A 12,177-nucleotide genomic window follows, 5' to 3' on the forward strand; every position below is an offset into this window, starting at 1 on the left:
CTCACTGCAACCTCTGCCTCCTGGGTTCGAGCAGTTCTCCTGCCTCAGCCTCCCGAGTAGCTGGGATTACAGGTGTATGCCATGAAGCCTGGCTAATTTTTGTATGTTTAGTAGAGACAGGTTTTACCATGTTGCCCAGGCTGATCTCAAACTGCTGGCCTCAAGTGATCCACCCGTCTCAACCTCCCAAAATGCTGGGATTACAGGCGTGAGCCACCATGCCTGGCCTTACATTTTTTATAAATTTTAGGAGATGGGGGTCTCACTGGGTCACCCAGGCTGGGTGCAGTGGCGCATATGCCGCTGCAGTCTTAAACTCCTGGGCCGAAGCCATCCTGGCTCACCTCCCGAATAGCTAGGACTACAGGCATGTGCCACCATGCCTGGCTCTTTAACCTTTTTTTTTTTTTTTTTTTTTGTAGAGATGGAATCTTGCTATGTTGCCCAGGCTGGCCTGATCTCAAACTCCTGGCCTCAAGCGATCCTCCTGCCTCAGCCTCCCGAAGTGCTGGGATTACAGGCCTGAGCCACTGTACTGGGGCTGAAGACTTTTAAAGAAGTTATTTGTTGCATAATTCTTTAAAAAAATTATACATGCACATGGTTCAAAACTTAACAGTAAAAAGCTAGTCTACCACCCCTGTTCACCAGCCACCCTTTTTCCCTTCCCTGAGGCCACCACTGTCACCATTTCCTTGTGTGTTCTTCCAGAAATATTTTGGGCATGGATGGGACACTATGCATACTGTTCTGTACCTTGCTTTTCTAGTTAATATGTCTCAGAGATCCACTGTGATTTAATCAGTGCCTGACTGAAGAAAGTGTTCTTTGTTTTACTGTGTTGCAATTGGGCTGCTAGAGTTACGGGATGCTGGATCAAGGAGTAGATCATTTTGAGTTTGCAAATCTTCGTCCATAGAAATTGTGCTGGCTGGGTGCGGTGGCTCACGCCTGTAATCCCAGCACTTTGGGAGGCCGAGGCGGGCGGATCACAAGGTCAGGAGATCGAGACCACGGTGAAACCCCGTCTCTACTAAAAATACAAAAAATTAGCCGAGCGTGGTTGTGGGCGCCTGTAGTCCCAGCTACTCGGGAGGCTGAGGCAGGAGAATGGCGTGAACCCGGGAGGCGGAGCTTGCAGTGAGCCGAGATCGCGCCACTGCACTCCAGCCTGGGCGACAGAGCGAGACTCCGTCTCAAAAAAAAAAGAAATTGTGCTTAACTAGACTCTCATAGCAATGTATGAGAATGCATTTCCCTACACATTCTGATCTTGTTAAACCAGACTGGGACTCTGGACCAGAAGGGAAAGACCATCCCTGTATAGCAAATTTCTGGATGGGGAAAAAAGCTGCTGTCACTCATTGACTTCTTTAGGTTGAGTCTCAGTGATCAAAACATAGTGAAAGGTGTGAAGCTTACTCTGGAAACTCAGAACTATTCCCACAGTTTGGGCAAAAGCCATCATCAGATCCCCATCACGTTTTGGAGAGAATGGAAGCATGACTGCATTCTTGGCTTTAAAGAGCTTAAAATCAGGCCGGGCTCCGTGGCTCATGCCTGTAATCCCAGCACTTTGGGAGGCCAAGGCGGGCGGATCACCTGAGGTCAGGAGTTTGAGACCAGCCTGGCCAACATAGTGAAACCTCATCTTTCCTAAAAATACAAAAAAATTAGCTGGGCGTGGTGGCGTGTGCCTATAATACCAGCTACCTAGGAGGCTGAGGCAGGAGAATTGCTGGAACCCAGGGGGCAGAAACTGCAGTTGAGCTGAAATCGTGCCACTGCACTCCAGCTTGGGCGACAGAGCAAGACCCTGTCTCAAAAACAACAACAACAACAACAACAAAAGCTTAAAATCGAGTTGGGACCACAGGAGTGACTTGTGAAACAGCAAGATGAACAGGAATCCTTTTAAACTCTGATATAAAAGTACAGTAGAGGTTCAGGGGCAAGGAATCAGTTCTGGATTTGTCTAGGAATACTGCATGAGACCCTGGAAAGGCAGTGGGATGGACATGTACATGCAGTTTCTTTGGCCAGGAACACCGTCCCTTCCACCATGGTCTGTAGGAATTGAACCTTCCGTGCCCTTTTCAAATGGTGTCTGTGCTCAGAAACTACATAATATCAAGTCCCTTACTGAACCCCCTACAGATTGTATTCATAAGGTGCTTCACTGCTGTTGGTCTACCTGGTCTACTGTTTGTACTCCTGCCTCATTTACTGTGGCCTTCATTCAAGTAGTAATGATTCTCTACCTATTAAGAGTATAGGGTGGGTGTGGTGGCTCATGCCTGTAATCCTAGCACTTTGGGAAGCCAAAATGGGCAGATCACCTGAGGTCAGGAGTTTGAGACCAGCCTGGGCAACATGATGAAACCCTGTCTCTACTAAAAATACAAAAATTAGCCAGGTGTGGTGGCAGGCACCTGTAATCCCAGCTACTTGGCAGGCTGAGGCAGGAGAATCGCTTGAACCCAGGAGGTGGAGATTACAGTGAGCTGAGATCATGCTACAGCACCCCAGCCTGGGCAACAGAGGAGACGCCTTCTCGAAAAATAAAATTAAAAAAAAAAAAAAAGTAGTATAAAAGAGGGCAGACATTCCTTTTTTTTTTTTTTTTGAGATGGAGTCTCGCTCTGTCACCCAGGTTGGAGGGCAGTGGTGCGATCTCACCTCACTGCAAGCTCTGCCTCCTGAGTTCACGCCATTCTCCTGCCTCGGCCTCCCGAGTAGCTGGGACTACAGGCGCCCACTACCACGCCCGGCCAATTTTTTGTATTTTTAGTAGAGACGGGGTTTCACCGTGTTAGCCAGATGGTCTCAATCTCCTGACCTCATGATCAGCTCGCCTCGGCCTCCCAAAGTGCTGGGATTACAGGTGTGAGCCAGCGCGCCCAGTCAGGAGGGCAGAAATTCTTATTCTTTTAACCCATTGAAACGTTAAACAGCCTTTCAGGAGCAGACCCTCCTACGGGTTTGCTGAATCCAAGGCGCGAGGAAGGCATATATCCAGGTTACAGCGAAGTTTGCACCAGACAAGAAGATTTGGGTTCTAGATCTAGATACTCTAGGCAGTTTTTACTGTGTGACCCTGTGCCTGTCACAGTATTTCAGCCTGTAAAATATGGACACTGTTTGCCTTTTTGGCTTCCAGTTAGTGCTGTGAGGATTAATTGAGATATTGAGTGCAAAGCTCATTTGTAATGTGTGGCAGGTGGTTTTATTGCTATTTTGAGCAGTGGTGGAAAAGCCCATTTGAACAGAGAGGATGAGATAAGAGCACGGTGGCCTTGACAACTACCTGGAGGAGCCAGTTGGGTATGGGGAGGTTTGAACAGGGAAAGAATGTAGTGAAAGCAGTGTCAGGTCAAAGAAAGGTTTGCCTAGGAGTGATATAAAGAATGGGATGGAGGAGTGGGCAGCTGAAGGAGGAAAGAGGAGACATGTCAGAGGGACCAAAAAGGAGGCAGCAAGTCCAAGGTCACAAACCTGAGTAATTAGAAAACTTAGCAGCATCACTAACACCCAGTTGGTGACGTGGAACTGGTGCTCTCCGGGGAGAGAGCTTCAATTCTCAACCAACTAAGTTGAAGGTGATGGTACCATGTAAGTGGCAGACAGAGATAAGGGATAGGTGTCTACAGGGGTAAGATTTGGAGCCAGGAGAATAAACGAGCTTTCCAAGGGTAGTGGAGAGAGACCCAGGATGTGGGGGGCTGGCAGGTAAATGCTTTAAGTGATAGAATAGGAGGGATGAGAAAGCTAGCAAGAGAAATTCACATCCCACATCATCCATCACTTACATGTCCAGACTTATTGAAGTGGTCCCGGATTCACCAAATTTTATAGAGCTCTGCCTTTGCTTTTATTGGGTAGGCCTGATTTTTGATGGTGTCCTTAAAAGGCTAGCCCGATTCTTTTTGTAGTTTTGTAGAACACTTTGTATCGAGAGTTCTCTGATAATGAAAGTGGTATTACAGAATAATCTGCCCCCGGAAGGATTCCTGATTTTGTTAAAGTGATACCTTTCTCTGTAAATAAATGATGGTGTGCCACTTAAAAACCTTCAGCAGATTTCTTTTTTTAAGCAAAGCCACTCAAGTGGGACAGTAAGATTTTCTCTGAGGCTGGCTCTGGTGCCTGCCTCTGCTCCGGGGAATCCAGACGTGGCACACCGGAGTTGGGCCTCATCCATCCTCAGTTTTCATCTGCGACCAAGCCTGACTCAGAATGGGCTGGCAGTTTTCCTGAGTACATGGGAGTTAGGGCAGAGAACACGATGTGGTGCTGATAGTCAACGCAAACTGGCACAGCCTCAGCCGGAAGACTGGAGCTAGGGGCAAGCAAAGGCGAGTGGAGGAGGGGATGGGGAAGGCCGAGGCTGTTTTCTTCCTGGTCTCTATGTTCCTGAGCTCAATTCCAGAACAGCTGAAAGGTGGGAGCCTGACTCGGGCTAAGTTAGTCATGCGTTCTGAGCCTTTGACCATGCTGGGTAAGATGAGGGATGGCTGAGCAGGTTCAGTGAGCAACTTGGTCGAGGTCACCTTGGCTGGCAGAGGAAGGGCACCTGCCCTCCTGTGGAAAAGACAGGAAATGGCTTTCATGTCACTCCTAGGGTAGCGCTCAATGTGGCAGGCGGGTCCCTGATTGGATGAGCCCAGCCCTGAAGCAGTTTCTGTGGTGATGCTGAACCAGACAAGTGGTTATTGCTGCAGCACGAAAAAGAAAAGGTTGCTAGGGGAAGGCAGAGGAGGCAGGAAGTTAAGTGTTACGTTCCCTACAAAATGTTGCCACTGCCAGCCACCACCACCACCACCACCACCCTCCATCCATGCAGATTACAGATGGGGTTTCTGGGGAATACTGGCTGACAACGAAAATGCATTTCAAGTATCATTTTACCCTCAACAAACGCTTTTCCTGGACTGCAACTGAAATAAATGTCAGTCACCTGACCTTCTAGCTGCTCAGTTCTTTTAATTAAAAGATAGTTCTAAGCAAGATCCAATAGTGGTCTATTTATTATTTATCAAGCATTTTCCTTCCAGCAGTTAGTGAAAGGTCAGTGGCTTCAACTGAGCTTTGTTTTTGGTGAGCAGCTTGGATGAAAAAGATACACAATCAATCTCTCCTGTTTGCTCATGGGCAGGACACTGTTGAATAGTCATTGTGGCATTTAGGATCGCAGGCCTCTGAAACATGCAGAAAAGTGCACGTGCCCTTGCTGCTGAACATTTCTCTAAAAGTAAACATCAGGTTGTGATTATGGTTAATAATGAGATATTGATTGTTTGAAAATGTCACCGCCTGGGACCTGTTGGTTTCAGCACCACTAGATGGCGCTGCACTCTCATGCTGTTCAACTACAGTCATGTCATTTCCTTGCCTCGGGGTACCTTGCCTTTCAAGGTTGACGAGTGTCCTTGTAAAATAATGTTCTGGCTGAAATTTAGGAAGCTGAGGTCCTGGGGTGCTATTGGGATGGGGTAGAGATGGAGGGGACAGGCCACGGGACAAATGACAAAGGCCTGCCGGGGACAGCGGCACTGTTTGTACCATAATAGGAGCTGGAGAAGAAGGAGCTTACTGCGCTGAGCCCCTGGAGACTCTGCCCAGAGCAATGTTTCCTAACCTTCTCCAGTCAATGACACATCTGCGAATTGGCTGTGGAGGACAGCGGGAGAGAGAACAGTGCAGGCAGGGAGGCGGAGCAGCGGAAAAAACCCAGGCCTTGGAGAACAGACCTGGATTTGAAACCCTGATCTGTTGCTTTGTCTGGTGACATTAGGGGAGTTAGTAAACAGTCTGAACCTCAATTTCCTTATCTGTAAAACAAGGGTAATAACGTCTACCTCACTGAGTTGCTGTGAGGACTGAATGAGAACGTGAACAAAGTTCTTGCAGAGTACTGTCTTTGCTGTCAATGCCTAGAAGGCTTTCAGCCACTGTCTTGGGCGGGGAGGGATTAACATGTGCTAGGTTAACACGGAGAAGAAACAAGAAGGGGTATTGTGTCCCCTTTCACCAGCCACTCGTCTAAACACAGCTTTCTGTGTCCCTCACCCCCAGTAGTTATCTCCTTCCAAACTTCTAGCACCAAGTAAATGAATCAAATTAAAAAAAACACCACCAACAACAACAAAGGAAGAAACTAGAGAACATCTTGGGAACTATCCACTTTTGGAACTTATCCCATGCTGGTAGGTTCCACTGGAAAATGTGCATTTATTTAGTAACTTCTTGGATTGTGTATGCGCGTGGGCAAGCGTGTGTGTGGAAACTAGCATTTTAAATGACACTCAATGACACTCGTTCTGTTTCTTCTTTCCTGCTTCCTTTTTTAAAAACTAGGGACAAAGTCTCGCTCTGTCACTCAGCCTGGGGTGCAGTGGTGCAATCATAGCTCACTTCAGCCTGAACCTCCTGGGCTCAAGCGGTCCTCCTGCCTCAGCCTCCCAAGTAGCTAGGGCTACAGATTCATGCCACTATGCCAAGCTAATTTTTAATTTTTAATTTTTTTGTAGAGATAGGGTCTCTATCCTATGTCGCTCAGGCTGGTCTCAAATTCCTGGCCTCAAGTGACTCTCCCACCTTGGCCTCCCAAAATGCTGGGATTACAGGCGTGAGCCACCGTGCCCGGCCCTTTTCTGCCTCCTTGCTGCCCCGCTGCACTCCCCCCCACTGCCTTCCTTTCATGCACACTTTTCTGCTTTCTTCCTCCACCCTCTTTGCCCCAGATTATGGAGGAAAGCCAGAGGGTCACTACCTAGAGGCCTGGCCAGGGAAAATGGGTCCCACGTCAGAGATGTTGTTTTGGGGATGTGGGGCTAGTCAGCAATTAGGGAGGAGTTTCTGAAACTCTTTCTGGAGCTTCTCCCTATGAAGGGCAGGGGGAGGCAGTGGGTGCCAGGGCAGAAATGATGGGCAGGGTGGGGGTGAGGCCTGGAGGACCAGAAAGATCTATCCATAACCTTCCTGCCCTTCCTACTGTCTCATACCCTCCCACTCTATTTTGCTCTGGTGGTCTGCAGGTGTATGGTGAGCCCGTCTGCCTTGGATTACCTGGGTTGTGAGGCCAGAGGAGCACAGAGCTAAGGGTGCCACCCAGGTGGGTTACAGGGGAAGGGCTCTGACCTTTTTCCTCTCTCAGTCAAAAGGACTGGGTTCAAACCAGTCCTTTGTGGCCATGGCTTTGGAGAAATCACTTGACCATTTTGAGCCACATCCAGCCCCAGGAGAGAATCTGGAACCTAATAGATTTTTGGAAGTACATTTGTCAAGTGAACAAATGAATGATTTCCCTGTTTTTGACACGGGGAAAATAATATTAGCATCAAGTATGTTTTGGGGTGCAAAACCCAAACAAGATGCTGGCCGTGCAGAACTTTGTAAACTCTATGGCCTTCTACTGTTACACAAAATAACAATTCAGAAAAGAAGAACATGGCTGTGGGGCGGGTGGTGATGCTACTGGCCTTCAACCCAGAAGCAGTGTGGATTCCAAGATGAGGGCCTCCGGAGAGGGAGTGTGGCAGGATGAGGGACAACTAGTGGAAAAGTTCAGCTTTCTGGTCTCTGCCTCCTAGAAAATTCTGCAGGAAATGCAGGATTGTTCTGCAAAGCCTCTCCTCTCCCAGTTGCTCGGGGGAAACCCTAGGTGTGCTCAGGGTTATCTCTGGAACATTCAGTGCATACGAGGAGGTCCTGAGCTTTATCATCAGCCCCCACTGGCTCCCGCCCAGTGGGGTGAAATGGCCCTGCCCCTTCTCTGCAGCTCAGGTGACCTCCTCTGCCCTCCCGGAGCCCATTGCCTTCTCGGGTCTGGCTTCCCTCTGAGAACCAGGCTGCTACAGATGTCACTTGACTGGCTCCTCAAGGCTTCCAGCCCCCTTGAGTGTGACGTCAGGGACGATAGGCTGGCTTTGCCACTACTGCCAGCAGCCACAGGCTGACTCCCATAGCATGGGCAGGGGCTCCATTTTCAGATGGGAAAAGGGAAGGCTCAGTGCCCGGGATCCAGGTCACCTCGGTGAGTGTGCCTGAGCCACATCTGGTTTCTCTGCCTATCCACTCTTCTAGGGCCCCCAAGGTTAGAACAAGAGGTAGTGGGCTCAATCCCAGAAAAATTCCAATTTAAATGTAAGAGGTAAAGCCTGTCTTTGGCAACTTTGCCCCATCCCCAACTTTCCTACTTTTGTATGTGAGAGAAGACAAAAGCGCCGTGGGAGATGGGCCAGATAAGGAGGAGGGTCTGGCAACCCAAGCTCCAGGCAGACAGAAGGCACCAGAGTGTCCCACAGTCCTGTAGCATTCTGACCAGGCCCCTTCTGGCTTATTGGGCAACCTAACCTCTGATACTTGGGACTGTTTATTTCTTCCCTTTTGATTATTGAAATGGGCCTAGACTGGCTTTTTTTTTTTTTTAATTTAGATTTAAATTTTAATTTTTTTAGACGGAGTTTCAATCTTGTCACCCAGGATGGAGTGCAGTGGTGCGATCTCCAGTCACTCCAACCTCTGCCTCCTGGGTTCAAGTGATTCTCCAGCCTCAGCCTCCCCAGTAGCTGGGATTACAGGCATCCACCACCACACCAGCTAATTTTTGTGTTTTTAGTAGAGACAGGGTTTCACCATGTTGGTCAGGCTGGTCTCGAACTCCCGACCTCAGTTGATCCGCCAGCCTCGGTCTCCTAAAGTGCTGGGGTTACAGGCGTAAGCCACTGCCCCCGGGCTTTTTTTTTCTTTTTTTTTTTTTGAGATGGAGCCTTGCTCTGTAGCAGCCCAGGCTGGACTGCAGTGGCGTGATCTTGGCTCACTGCAACCTCCGCCTCCTGGGCTCACATGATTCTCCTGCCTCAGCCTTCCAAGTAGCTGGGACTACAGGCATGTGCCATCACACCCAACTAATTTTTGTATTTTTAGTAGAGATGGGGGTTTCACCGTGTTGGCCAGGCTGGTCTCGAACTCCTGACCTCAAGTGATCCACCCTCCTTGGCCTCCCAAACTGCTGGGATTACAGGTGTAAGCCACTGTGCCCAGCCATAGACTGGCTTCTTAAAAGAACCACTTTAAACACCTGTGAAGTCTAAGAAGGTCAAATTTAGGAAAATCTCATCTGCAGGACTGAGGTCCCCTGAGCCACTGGCCACTTGTAATTAATATTAATGAGCTCTAGATGACAGATGTTTATTGCTCGACTGACACATGCTTTGCCAACCCCCAAAGGAGTGCCTCTAAGATCTAAAGGACTTGAATATACCTCACTGTTATGTTGAAGAGAAGAAAACTTTCAGGGTATAGTCAGGGTTTGTTTTTTACGTATGAGATCCCAGTGACCCATGGGCAATGTCTGCCTTAAGAAAAAAAGAACTGAGCGTACTCCGGTTGCTTATTGACATTTAAAAATAGCTCCTTTTGTCCAAAAATGAGGCAGACGTGAGACTGTAGACAGGACACTGGGTAAGGCTCCTGGAGACCCCAGCCTGGCCCCAGCTCATCCACTTGTTGGCTGTATGACTTTGGTAAGTCTTTCAAACCTTTTTAGCCATTGGTAAGATGAGGGGGTTGAGCTACAGGATCCCTGAAGTCCTGTTCTTTGGGTCCATAGGTCCAAGCGGAGCTCCAAGATGAATAGAATCAGCACCTTCCAAGATTTATTAAATACTTATTTAAAATCTTTTCAGACTGGGCACGGTGACTCACACATGTAATCCCAACACTTTGGGATACCAAGGTAGGCAGATCACTTGAGGCCAGGCGTTCAGGACTAGCCTGGGTATCATAGTGAGACCCCATTTCTACAAAAAAATTTTTTAAAAATTAGCCAGGCATGTGTGGTAGTGTGTGCCTGTAGTTCCAGATACTCCAGAGGCTGAAGTGGGAGGATCCCCTGAGCCCAGGAGTTTGAGGTTTCAGTGAAACCTCGATCTGTGATCATGCCACTGCACCCCAGGCTAAGGGACAGAGCAAGACCCTGTCTCAAACCAAACCAAACCAAAACAAAACAAGCACATTTTTAAAATTTGATTATGGAAGCATTCATAAAAGTAGAGAGAATTGGCTGGGTGTGGTGGCTCACACCTGTAATCCCAGCACTTTGGGAGGCCGAGGCAGGTGGACTGCCTGAGCTCAGGAGTTCGAGACCAGCCTGGGCAATATGGTGAAACCCCGTCTCTACTAAAATACAAAAAGTTAGCCAGGCATGGCAGCGTACACCTGTAATCCCACCTACTTGGGAGGCTGAGACAAGAGAATTGCTTGAACCTGGGAGGTGGAGGTTGCAGTGAGCTGAGATTGCACCTCTGCACTCCAGCCTGGGTGACAGAGCAAGACTCCATCTCAAAAAAAAAAAAAAAAAAAAGAATCATATAAAGATCCTCCATATGTTTATCATGTAGACTAAGCCATTATTAATATTTTGCTATTTTTGCTCATCTATATTTTTTCTGAAGTGTTTTTTGTTATTTTTTGTTTGTTTTTTTGAGTCAGGGTTTTGCTGTATCACTCAGGCGAGAGTACAAGTGGTGCAATCATGGCTCATTGCAGCCTCAACCTCCTGGGCTCAAGGGATCTGCCCGCCTCATTTTTTGATTTTTTGTAGAGACAGGATCTCACCAGGTTGTTCAGGCTGGTCTCGAACTCCCGGACTCAAGCAATCCCTCCAGTTTGGCTTCCCAAAGTGCTGGGATTACAAGCATGAGCGATAGCTTCCAGCTTTTCTAAGGTATTTTAAAGCAAGTTCCCGCAAAACCTCTCTCACCCAAGGCTTCAGCCTACTTCTCTGGAAAATAAGACCCTTTCTTGTATCAATACCATACCATTATCAAACCCAACAACATGGTATTGAACAGCCAGTTTTTGAAGATTTCCTCATACTCAGTCCATTTTCAAATTTCTCCACAATTTTCTGAACAGGCTATCCACCCCTCCGACCCCAGGCCTGTTCTTGGGGCCAACTAGTTTTAACCATTTCTGTTTTTAGTGCGTCTGGTGGGTACCTTTACATCTCTAAATAATCAGCTTTTTTTTTTTTTGTTTGAGACAGAGTTTCACTTTTGTTGCCCAGTCTGGAGTGCAATGGCACGATCCCAGCTCACTGGAACCTCCGCCTCCTGGGTTCAAGCGATTCTCCTGCCTCAGCCTCCCACATAGCTGGGATAATAGGCATGTGCCACCAAGCCTGGCTAATTTTGTATATTTAGTAGAGATGGGTTGGTCAGGCTGGTCTCGAACTCCCAACCTCAGGTGATCTGCCTGCCTTGGCCTCCCAAAGTGCTGGGATTACAGGTGTGAACCACGGCGCCTAGCTGGCTCCCTCCTTTGTAAGATGAAGGTAAGAGCCAACGGTTTCAACAGACCGCTGGATGGACTCAGGGTCCAAGATTTCTGAGTGATCACGAGAAGAACTAAACAAAGGGTGAATGCTTTCAGATCCCAGGACTGTAGGATATCCTGATGACTTGTCTGCAGCTACGGGTCCCAGGCCCCTGAGCAGGAGTCTGAAGGAGGGTCCTTCCCAGAGTTAAGGCTGTGTCAGTCCACAGGCTACCGTGGCCAAGTCGGCCCGCTTCCCTCTTTCTCACGAAGGTCTGTTCTCTCTGGAAATATCCCAGAAGCTGGCAATAAAGACAGTTCCCCTTATAGAGCAGCTTCTTCTTTTTTAAAATTTAATTATTTTTATTTTTTATTTTGGAAACAGGGTCTCGCTGTGTCACCCAGGCTTGAGTGCAGGGGCGTGATCAAAGCTCACTGTAGCCTCAACTTCCCAGGCTCAAGCTATCCTCCTGCCTCAGCCTCCTGAATAGCTGGGACTACAGGTGTATGAGACCCTGTCTCATTTTTCAATTTTTTTTTTTTTGTGTGTGTGTAGACAGGGTCTTTCTTTGTTGCCCAGCCTGGTCTTGAACTCCTAGGCTCAAGCGATCCTCCTGCCTTGACCTCCCAAAGTGCTGGGATTACAGGTCTGAGCCACCTCGCCCGGCTGAGCCGCTTCTTCCGAACGCTGCTTTGGCATTAAGCCATTACAATGCATCGAGGGATGCTAGGAAATGGTTGTATGAGGCAGACTTTTGTTTTTTTCTGTAGGAATGTTATTGCCCATTTTTTCCTCTATGAAGGCCCATGGGAGAAATATCTTTCACGTTTTAGCTTAAGAAAAACAAAAACTGTGCT

The 12,177-nt window shown here is 48.1% G+C and overlaps 1 long non-coding RNA gene across 1 annotated transcript; it reads left to right on the forward strand.

Moving 5' to 3' along the window:
- The first annotated feature begins 1,209 nt into the window (after positions 1 to 1,209).
- LOC141408793 (uncharacterized) lies at positions 1,210 to 5,014 on the forward strand. The gene is made up of 2 exons (XR_012425603.1): positions 1,210 to 2,281; positions 2,885 to 5,014. It is a non-coding gene; the product is annotated as an uncharacterized lncRNA (long non-coding RNA).
- The last annotated feature ends 7,163 nt before the right edge of the window (positions 5,015 to 12,177 follow it).

Source organism: Macaca fascicularis, chromosome 16, assembly GCF_037993035.2.
Source record: "Macaca fascicularis isolate 582-1 chromosome 16, T2T-MFA8v1.1".
Taxonomy (NCBI): Eukaryota; Metazoa; Chordata; class Mammalia; order Primates; family Cercopithecidae; genus Macaca; species Macaca fascicularis.